The sequence below is a fragment of the Mauremys mutica genome, chromosome 12, assembly GCF_020497125.1.
Source record: "Mauremys mutica isolate MM-2020 ecotype Southern chromosome 12, ASM2049712v1, whole genome shotgun sequence".
NCBI lineage: Eukaryota > Metazoa > Chordata > Testudines > Geoemydidae > Mauremys > Mauremys mutica.
Window position 1 is genome coordinate 62,652,578 of NC_059083.1, and position 11,804 is coordinate 62,664,381.

The following is an 11,804-nucleotide window of genomic DNA, read 5'->3' on the forward strand; positions in this document are numbered from 1 at the left end:
GCCAGGTGAGCCCAGCAGAGGCGCGGGTGGAATATTTGCAATCAAATCCTTAGTGTTGTGAGCTTTTTCTGTATTTCACTTGGATTGTCAGCTTTTTGGGGCAGGGCCCATCTTTGGTTCTGTGTTGGTTCCAGCACCTAGCGTAATGGGGCCTTGGTCCGTGACTGGTGCTCTACCACCACCTTTCTCAGGCACCAAGAGGTCACCTGGCCCTCTGCTGACTTCTCTGGGCCTCTGCAGACACCTTGTCACAGGCTTCTCCACATCTCACTTTCCCTGGTCTTAGCCCTCTCCCTTATTTATCCCAGCGGGCCTAATTGAATCACATAACCCATCTTCATTTTCCTCACCTGGGGAGGTGAGTTGAGAATGCCCTACATGGGACTGAGACCCATTTCCCCTGAAAGGGCCAGCCACATTGTGACAAGCTGCTTTCTCCTGTTACTGAAGCGGCCTGTAGCTTCCAAGATACATTTCCTTCTTTTGCTTAGCAAGGATTTCCTTTTCTCAATACGTTCTAGTCTTGAAAGGTGTTGGGGTAGACGCAGAGCAGTTCCCTTTCTTCAAGGTTTCCTCGGTGGTCATGTTTTGGAGGATCTTGGGCCAGATCCTCAGCTGGCCTAAAGCAGCATAGCCCGTGAGATCATGACAGCTGACACTTAACATGATTTTAAACACAGATGGCCCTGCTTATGCTAACAGCAATATCATGTTTAACATCATGGTCAGTAAAGCATGTTACTTAGCAAGTTTTCCCAATGTAGACATGGCCAAAGTGCTGCACACCACCTGGTACCCACGGCAGCACCTGAGGGATGTTTAATACCAATTGTATGAGCTGGCACAGATGCAGCTAATGGATATTAAACCAACTTCTCCTTGCTGTTAGGGAAGTCCTTCACTATTCCACTCTCATCCCGGGGTGTCTCTGGGCTTCCGCTGTAACTCGCTAACACGGGGCTTACCTAAAGTGGGCCTAACGCTCCTTTCATTAACCCAGGCGTCAATCAGGAGTAGTGCTCGAGGTATAAAACAGCTGTAAGCGAGATGAGAATCACTCCCCAAACTAACTAACTAACTAACTAAATGAAAGCCACCCAATGAAACGGGGGCAACTGGTACAGCACCCATCCCCCACCTCCTTTGCATGACCAGGAAGAGTTAATAACAGACATCAGTCCCAGAAGACTGTGAAAATTATCATCTCAGAGCCATTAAGATGGCAGTTTTTAAACAGAGCATATAGCATTAAACCCCTAGCTGGATATTAAGGAGATTTCTGAACCTGCAAAAGTATTGAGTTGTGGGGGAGGGGGGAACCTTAATTAAAAATCCATACTTAGCTGGCACAGCACTGTACTTAAGGGCTCTAGAAGTGGCAATTTAAACAGGTAAAATACTACACACAATGCAGAGATGTCTCCTGGATAAAGGGACCCTTTGTATCTTTGATGTCCTGGAAGTGCCATTCTCTTTAATTTTCTCGTTCCTAACAGCCATAAAGGATATTTAAATGCATGAGGGATTGTTAAACCGGCAGAAGCTGTGATAGTAGAAGGAGTCAGGTGCTAAATATATTGCTGGAACAGAATCATAAGTCTCCAGACACAAAGGACTGTGGAGTTCAAAAGTCAAAGGGTGTATGTAGATTCCAGGGTGTATGTAGAGTCCAGATTTCCAAAGTGTTATAACTAGGGCTGTCAAGCGATTAAAAAAATTAATCGCATGATTAATCACGCTCTTAAACAATAATAGCATACCATTTATTTAAATGTTTTTGGATGTTTGTAATAAAAAATAATAGTATAAAGTGAGCACTGTGCACTTTGTATTCTGCATTGTAATAGAAATCAATATATTTGAAAATGTAGAAAAACATTTAATAAATGTTAATTGGTATTCTATTGTTTAACAGTGAGATTAAGCGCGATAAATTTTTTGAATCACGATTAATTTTTTGAGTTCATCGCGTGAGTTAACTGCAACTAATCAACAGCCCTAGTTATAACTACTTCTTATGTACACGGCAGTAGCTCATATGAGTCTCCCTCATAGACCAGGACCCTGTTGTGCTAGGTGCTGCACAAAACAGAACAAAAAGACAGTCCCTGACCTACAGCACTTACAATTGAAAAACAAGACCAGAGATGGCTACTGACTGAGGAGCACAAGGAAACACTATTGATGTCAAATTTGCCTATTAACCAGTAACACTGGCAGGAGGTGCGCAGGGGAACCAGAACAGGGGGAGCCAGGAGGCCATAGTCCCATCACTTTTGATCAGCCTTAAGGGTAAATGATGGGAGTGAGGGGTGGAGAGGAGTGAGTGGGAGAGAGGGGCCTCAGGGGGAAGAGGCCATGTGGGGTTAGGCCTCAGAGAAGAGGTAGGGCAGGGAGCGGGGCCACTTCCAGAGAGTTTTCAGCACTCCTGGAAGTACGTGACCTGGGCCAGATCTTCAGCTGTTATGAATCAGCCTCACTCCACTGAGGTCAGTGGAATTTGCTGTGCTTGTCACGACCCATGCATCTGGGCCTGCAAGGTTCCTGGGAGCAGCCATGTTCCAATCCACCGCCTGGCAGCCTGCTAGCACTTGCTTACCCCAGTAGGAGGCTTTGCCCCTCAGGTCCCATTGGCGGAGCCCCAGAGCAGCTGATTGGCCCACCGGCCCTATGTAAGCCAGCAACGGGAACGGGCAGTTGTCTGAACACCTGGGCTTCGCTCTGCTCCCCTGGCATCTGACTTGTCGTTCCGGCCCCCACTTTGCTTCCTGCCTCTGACCCCCAGGTATCTGACTCTGGTTCCCTACTTGTGGTTCTGAGCTCCAGTTTGCCTCCTGCTTCTGACCTCCTGGTATCTTGACCCAGTTGACTCGACACCTGTCTTGTGACTGCAGATTCTGGCTGTAACTACTTGGTCTGGCCACCCAGGACCTGGCCATGACATAGCTGAAGGTTTGGTGCAGCTGCCGCTAAGGATATGTCTACACTACAGCTGGGAGGATGCTTCCCAACATGGGTTGACAGACACACGCATGCTCTGCTTGAGCTAGCACACTCTGTGTGGGGGGTGGGGAAGGGGGGGTAGCACACAGGCAGTGGTTCGGGATAGCTGCCCAAGGATGTATCTAGGGGATCCGGGTGAATTTGGCTAGCCTGAGCTGCTTCCTGTACTACCCCTGATACACTGCTAGCTTGAGCAGAGCTAGCACATCTGTCTACCTGGACTGGGAAGCATGGCCACAGCTGTAGTGTAGATGCACACTAATAGAGGCACTTGCACATGAGGCCTGTTTCTGACCATGATAAAAGGCCCCTTATTAATTATTGTTTGGCGGCGTAGCCAAAATGTGAATGATCTGCTGAACTTATCAAATGAGATGATATAAGGTGAGGAACCAGCCTAGACCCCAGCAAAGATGCCGATAAACCTCGGGCAGTGACACTCAGGCTACGGCTGCGTCCACACTAGGAGGGTTTGGCGGTACAGCTCTACTACATGGTCATGTTGGATAATCTTGGGAAAATCATTCAATCTCTCTGTGCTTCATTTTCCCATTCTCTAAAATGGGGATGACAATAGGCTTCTTAGCCTTTGGAGGTGCTCAGAGACGATGATGGTGGAAGCCACGTAAGTCCCTGGATAGGTAGAGCTTCTCTCACTAGTCTTGGTCTCAACGAAATATCATACAACCAAGGGTCGCTTGTGTAGGGGTTTTTCATTGAAATGCCACTGGCATCTTGTTCCTTGTGAGGTGAAGTCATCAGCGCTACCTTTTCAGGGCAGAGACCAACCAGGAATATTAGCTGAGTCTTTTGGAAGAAGCTCTCATATACACCTAAAGCTGTTGGTTCCATCAAGGACAGTTTGTCCATATCAATAATACAGGAAACATAGTGAGGAAAATATTGCACATGTCAAGCTATTAGAAATCCTGGGGAAGGAAATCCTGGTAGGTTGAGAGGCGGGCTGGCAGGAGTTATCTGTTTGTGTTTTTCAGGCATGACTGGACTATAAATACAGTCTGCAAAGGCTCAGAACACAGGGAGCTGTAGATTGTTCTCTTTTCGAATGTGTCACTTTTGACATTGGCAGATGATGCCTTTATCAACCTGACGTCGCTGTCACAAGCCACGTCGGTGTTCAGCAAAGTGCAGCAGGAATGGGCAGAGGATAAAAGGCAGGGGTTTGTTGGAGAGCTAGGGGGCAGATGCTGGGATTAAGGTGTTGAGTATGTGGTTTGCCTGCATTAGATTTTACACCACTAGCTAAACAGGGTACAATTGTGCCATTAAGCACAACCCCCATTGCCCACACAAGCAATTTTATGAGTTTATGACACAACCGATACATCTCTGAGGTTCAGAGGATTCATCTTTTGCTCTGCAGCCCACATGCCTATTTTTCTGCTGAACTACAGGAGAGATTTTCAAAAGCACCTAGTTGATTTAGGAGCACAAGCCACATTGAAATTTCTTTTGCCCCCATAACACAACAGCCGGCACGAAAGTGTTGTAATACGCTGTTGGTATTGTTAGTCAATGAAATGCGTGCTATTGAAAGTCAAGGAGACTTGTGCTCCTAAATCTCATAGGCACTTCTGGAAATTTCCCCCTACGCATTAGATCTCAATCCTCCAGTCAGATCCATGTTAACAGCTCCCACTGGGGTGGTACCTGGCCTCAGATTTCCACCAGCCCAAACCTGGTTTCAGGATTGGGGCTTTAGTTAACAATTAAGGCAGTTTGCACTTCTTATCTGGTTAACAGTATAAGATGGTGAGTATGTGAGTGGCTGCTGAGGAGCAGCTGATCTCGCCATAGCTCACCTGCTAATGGCCAAGTCATGAATAATCTATTCACAGCTTTTGAACACATCCCCCAGCCCTACTTTAGTTATCAATTTTGCAGGAGACATTCTGCGGCTTAACGGTGAAGAAGAGTTACCCAGAGGAAGGAGAGCTAGATTAGACAGATAGGTAGATAGTAAATATAGAAAAAGATTAAATTGATTATTAATCGAACATGTGTAGCGAAGCGGTGTGGTTCCCCATCGCCCTGGAGAGGGACAAGCCTCTCCGGACACCAAAGTGGGCGGAGCCAGTGAATCCTGCCCCCGCCCCCCAGAGGTCAAGGCACAGGACACGAAGTATAAAAGCCCAACCCCAGAGCTCACTAGAAGAACAGCCGCCAGAGAGGCCAGATGCCTGTGGCCTACCTCCCTGTTAGGAGACCCTGGCAATCGGCGGCTGACCCAAAGACTGGCCAGACCGGCTGATGCCTGATGCCAACCAGAGCCCGGAGGAGCTGTCAAGCCTGCCCCTCACCAGTTACCCTGAGGAGTCCATGGTGCTTGACCCCTTGGAGGACACTGTCCGGACCCAGGTACCTCTAGAGGGGGGCAGCTGACTCTTGTCTGGCTGTAGTGCTGCCAGGATCCCCACTGACACAGCTGCAGGCCAGGATCCCCACTGACACAGCAGCAGGCCAGGATCCCCACTGACACAGCAGCAAGCCTTCTGCCGCTGCTAGGGCCCCTGGCTGGGATGCAGTGGAGTGGGTGGGCCTGAATCCCCCCGGCACCCAACTTGTGGCTGGCCATCTCCCCCTCTCCCAGGTCCTTCGGAGCCAGGAGTCTGGACTTTCTGTTTACCTGTTTGCTCAGCCCCTGCCTGAGGGCCTAAGCCATTGACTCTTTGTTGCCCCGCCCTGAACCCAGGTTATATAACAGCTGCTCAGCTCCTGTCTGAGGACCTGAGCCCGTGACTCACTACTGCCCGCCAACCGGGTGTGAATAACTGTTATGTTCTGCCTCTACTGCTGCCATGGCGAGGGACCCCTGTGGCCAGGCTAGTTCCCCGTCACCACTGAAAGGAAGTAGCAAGGTGGTGTGGTTCCCCACCGCCCTGGAGAGGGACGAGCCCCAGCCAAACCCCTCTACAAATGTCACTTTGGCATAATATACTCAACAACCTTCCTATTACGTCCAAAAGATGGACAGACGGCTATATGTCTTCACTCCACACACAAATATCTCCCACAGTTATTGTGAGGCAAAGACATGGAGATCTAGAAGGAGCCACCCATGGAAGAGCTAGGCTGGTTTACAGAAGACGAGGAGCTGGCCCAGTGTGATTACCATCGTCCCTTCACACCCTGCTGCATGTGTTGTCCACATCCTAAAAGAGATGAATCCTGCTTGTCTCCTGTCTCCTGAGTACCTGAGTTTTCCAAGATCACTCTGGACTGGGGAGGGGGAGAGCCTGTTCTGATAATCCTGGAAATACCTAATTCAGAGACAGAAAACTAAGAAGAATACCTCTAGGGCTAAAGAAAAATATAGCAGCCCCCATGGAAGGTGAAGGTATGATAAAACACCACCTACCTAAATGGAGGTCTCTTTAAGCATCTAGAGGACAATAGATGAACAAGTAATAGCCAACATGCATTTGTCAAGAACAACAGATCATGCCAAAGCAACCTAATTTCCTGATTTGACAGGGTTACTGGCCTAGTGCAGTGTTTTTCAAAGTTTGGGTCATGACCCAGTACTGGGTCATGGCATGGAAGACACTGGGTCGCCTTGCTCAGCACCCAGCGACCCTAGCGGCTCTGGTCAGCACCACCAACCAGGATGTTAAAAGTCCCATCAGCGGTGCCTACCTGTTCCAACACCACGCTGCACCCTAGAAGTGGCCAGCAGTGGGTCTGGCTTCTAAGCAGGGGGGGCCATAGGGCTTCGTGCACTGCCCCCACCCTGAACACCGGCTCCACATTTCCATTGGCTGGGTACATAAAAGATTGTTACAATAAGGAGGGAAAAACATGGTTCTTAACCTCTGAGGCTAGGACAAGAAGCAATGGGTTTAAATTGCAGCAAGGGTGGTGTAGGTTGGACATTAGGAAAAACTTCCTAACTGTCAGAGTGTTTAAGCACTGGAATAAATTGCCTAGGGATGTTGTGGAATCTCCATCATTGGAGATTTTAAGAGCCAGTTAGATAAACATCTGTCAGGTATGGTCTAGATAATACTTAGTCCTGCCATGAGTGCAGGGGACTAGACTAGATGACCTCTCTAGGTCCCTTCCAGTCCTACGATTCTATAATCTTCTCCGTTGGGTTTTTCATGAGATGTTTATTTGACTTCTTGTCAGTTTCATCAGGGTTGAAGTTGCATTGTTGAAGGTTAAATGTGAATTAAAAATGACCATGACTAGATTGGAGAATTGCTTTGAAATCAACAAGATGAAATTCAATAAGGAGAAGTGCACAGTACTACACGTAGGAAGGAAAAATCTAATATGCAAATACAAAATTGGGATAACTGGCAGGGGCGGCTCTAGCCATTTCGCCGCCCCAAGCACGGCGGCACGCCGCAGGGGGCGCTCTGCCGGTCGCCGGTCCCACGGCTCCTGTGGACCTTCTGCAGACGTGCCTGCGGAGAGTCCACTGGTCCCGCGGCTCCATTGGACCTCCCGCAGGGACGCCTGCGGATGCTCCACCGAAGCCGCGGGACCAGCGGACCCTCCACAGGCACGCCTGCGGGAGGTCCACCAGAGCCGCCTGCCACCCTCCTGGCGACCGGCAGAGCACCCCCCACAGCATGCCGCCCCAAGCACGCGCTTGGCGTGCTGGGGCCTGGAGCCGCCCCTGATAACTGGGTAGGTGACAGTAGTGCTGTAAAGAGTTTGGGGGTTACAGTGGATCACATATTGAATATGAGCCAAAATTGTGATGCAGTTGCAAAAAAGGCTAATATCATTCTGGGGTGTATTAACAGGAGTGTCATATATAAGAGAGCTCTGCTCAGCAGTGGTGAGGCCTCAGCTGGAGTAGTGTTTCCAGTTTTAGGTGCTACATTTTAAGAAAGATATAGCCAAATTGGAGAGAGTCCAGTGGAGAACAACAAAAATGAGAAAAGGTTTAGAAAACCTGACCTATGAGGAAAGGTTAAAAAGACCTGGGCTTGTTTAATCATGAAAAAAGAAGACTGAGGAGGGACCTGAAAATAGTCTTCAAATATGTTAGGAGCTGTCACCAACAGACAGTGGTCAATTGTTCTCCATGTCTGCTGAAGGTAGGACAAGAAGTAATCTGTTTAATCTGAAGCAAGGGAGATTTAGATTAGAGATTATGAAAAATTTCCCAACTAGAAGAATGGTCAAGTTCTGGAAAGGGAGGTTATGGCATCCCCACAGCTGGAGGTTTTTAGGAACAGGTTGGACAAACACCTGCCAGGGATGGTCTATGCAGTGTTGTTGTAGTGGTATGTATGCAGTGGTTTAGGTTTACTTGGTCCTTCCTCAGCACAGGGGCCAGACTTGGTGACCTCTTGTGGTCCTTTCCAGCCCTATATTTTCTATGACTCTATATGAAGAGTTACCTGCTCACCGTTGAACAAGTTTGGCTCATTCCTACTCCATGGTGTCCATTCCAGCCATGGCCCATGGCCTCTATAAAATGAAATCCTGCCTGACTACTGTTGTAGAATTACCTAGGTGCAGAGCTGAGTGAACAGCTCGGAGCACAATGTACTAGGTTTCGGTGCATCCCCAAACCCTGTTTCATTTCACATGAAATCCCACCTGGAAACAAGTACTCTGCCAGACAGCTGAAGCTCACAAGGAGACCCTTTTCCAGTTTAATAAGATGGAGGCCACAAGAGCCCTGTGATTGGGCCTGGTGATCACAGCAAGTTAGATCTGATGCCACCACATAGCCAGAGAGAAAATCCAGGTACCAAATTCCCCTTTGTTTGACTTTCATTAATACTGTTTGTTTATGCGACCACAAGGCAAGAATTCCCATTTGTCGGCAACTGGGGAAGTACTTACGGTGATTATATTGTTCTATTTGGGTGGCCTGTGCCTGAAGGTAATCTTTCAAAAGCAGCTGCTTTAAGTGTTAGTTAAATGGTACCTAGGGATTCGCTTGACACAGGTGTCATGTTTAATCTCATTCATATATCAATAAAACTGGTACCATATGTGCAGGTTGGTTTGGCAGCCGTGAACCTCCGAGACAATCAATATTTCCATTAACAGACTCATCTTCTCTGGTTAAATCCACTGCAGTGCTCTGAACTTCAAGGCTTTCCCACTCCAGCTGCTTCTAACCTCTTTGTTTTTCAATAGACTCCTCAAATGGTTGCTCTCTGGAGACTACAATGCGGACATTAATATCAATATTTTAGAGTGTTTGGCATTTGTTTGCACTGTGAAACCCCACCATAATGCATTAATATTTATGGAGGGTCAGGGCTCTTTTAAATGTACGTTAATAATACTTTGCACTGCTCTAGCCCCTTTCCTCTGAGGATTAAGCATTAATTAACCCTTGCAACAAACCTGTGAGGCAGGTAGTATTGTACTATACCCAACGTAGAGATGGGTTAACCATGGCATAGAAAGGTTAAGTAAATTCCCTGAGGTTATACAGCATAGCTAGGAACAGAAGCCAGAAGTAGAGCTGGACAAAATGTTTTGACTAAATTTTTTTTTCCAGGGAAATATGCAGATTTGGCCACACCAAAATGACTTTAGGTTTTGAAATTTCCTGTCGTTTTAATACAAATATTTTAAAAGATAAAAATGCACAAAACTAAAAATTAAACATTTCGTTTCAGGTTGAACAAAATGTTGTGTTTGGCCCAACATGTTTTTTTCTCCCAATTTTTTTGGAATAGCCTGTGAACTGAAAAATCCATTATTCACCCATTCCTTACCCAGGAGTCCCAAGTTTTAGTCTCTTGCTGTAACCAGAAAACCCATTCCCTCTATGTAAGCATTCCTAATGGTACATTATGTCCCATTATAGAAGGATAAGGTCTAGACTCAGAACTCAGAGAGCCCCAGGGGAGTTTTTAAGGATTTATCTGGCTACATCAATGTGAATTCATCTCTTCTAATCCACTATAACCAGCTTAAAAAAATTGGTGGAGGTTTAATTCTTATTTTGGATTCTCCTTTTATTTGATAGAATAACAATTAAGTTCCTCATAGGCTGTTTGTGTGTGAATCACAGGTGTATTACAGCAGCTTTGTAAGTGCTTGTTACCAGCATAATTAATTTACAAGGACCTTGGCCCAGATCCCATTGAGTTCAGTTGGAGTTAGGCACCCAAATACTTCTGAGGTTCTGGGCCCTTGTATTTTTGTCTTTCACAATGAAGTGACTCTTTTCTTCGCTGCTTGTCCAGCCCCCCAGAGGAAGGGCTCCTCCTTTGTCTCAGCAGAAGACCTCTAAAGCTCTTCACCTGTTATGGCAGGGCCTGCTCATGATCTTAAAACTCCCATTGAATTCAAAACCTGGTTGCAGTTACCTGACCTGCTCATTGCACATGGTTCAGGCCCAAAGCTAAACACTCAGAATAGGGATTGCACTCCAGGTGCAAGAGGAGGTTTTACATGTGAAGCTTAGATGCATTTTTTTGGCCCAAATCCTCCATGGCCTTGTAATCACCGGAGCAAATTCTGCTCTCACCTACACCATGACAAGACCATTGACTTCAGTGGGTTTGTGATGGTGCAGCTGAGAGCAATATTTGGCCCAAGTTTGTTTGTTTTTTCCTTGCTGGGAAGACATTAATATTTTATACATGCTCTTATGTTCTTTAGCTATGAGTAGATTGGATTTAGGCTTCTTTGTCATGACTGGACTCCAGAACATCTACAAGGGGCACATGACAGCATCCCTTCAGGCCAGGGCTAATGTTAAAGATGGGCCAGAGCTGCAAATTTCTGCTCCAGAGCCAAATTTTCCCAGCATTCAAAAGTGTCTGCTCCAGGGCTTTGGTGGTGGTTTTTATAGAGATAATGGTGAGCCCCAACATTCAGATCCACATCTGAACTTCCACAGTTTTCAAAGGAGTTTGGATCCAGCATTTTGGCTTTGATAATTTATATCATGCTGGAGGTGAAATATCCCCAGTCAGTCCAACAGGCAGCTCTCTTTAATCCTGTGTTGTCAGAGGATTGTGAATTACTTCTCACGAGGTTATAGGCCTGGGTTTCAAGAGGACTTAACAGCTATGAAAGAGGACCTGCTGGGGAGAAGTTGTGGGGAAGGTTCATCAATGGGGAATGAAGTTGGTTAGCAGTTCTTGTGGGGACAGTGTCATGGTTCATTAATCGGGAGCAGCAAAATTGTTGGGTTGGAAAGGTCAGCACTTGGAAAGGATTGCCTTTGTCAGTCTCCAGCAAGAGTTTATTTCCACTGGAAATAACGATTCAGGGCTGAGGACAGGTCATTCACAATCACAAGATAAGATAAGATAAGAATGGCCCTACTGGATCAAACCAAAGGTCCATCTAGCCCAGTATCCTGTCTTCTGACAGCAGCCAGTGCCAGGTGATTACCCTCCGGCAAGAACACCTTCTGGGTATGAAACAAGCCTGCTATGTCACTGCCTCCTGGGCTGGAAGGGACTGCCACCTCTGCCGTGTTTTTCCTATTTGAGATTTGGTGAGGAGGAAGAAAATATAGGGCTGGGAGCTAAGAGACCTATTCCTGGTTCTCCCACAGACTCACTGATTGACCATGGGGTAAGTCACTAACCCTTTCCATGCTTTGGTCTCCCCATTTGTACAACAGAGACAATAACTGATCTCCCAGACAGAGCTACTTTGAGTTTAAGTTCCTGAAGATGCTATGGAAGTGCAAGGTATTGCTACTATCATTTTCATTCATTACTTATCTAAAACTAAGCATGGTAACTTCTCCAAAGGAGAACCCAGTCTAGTGCTCTTTTGGTGAAGCTCTGAGAAGATCTGCTTCGTTTGCGTTCTCTCCCATGAAGGTGGCAGCT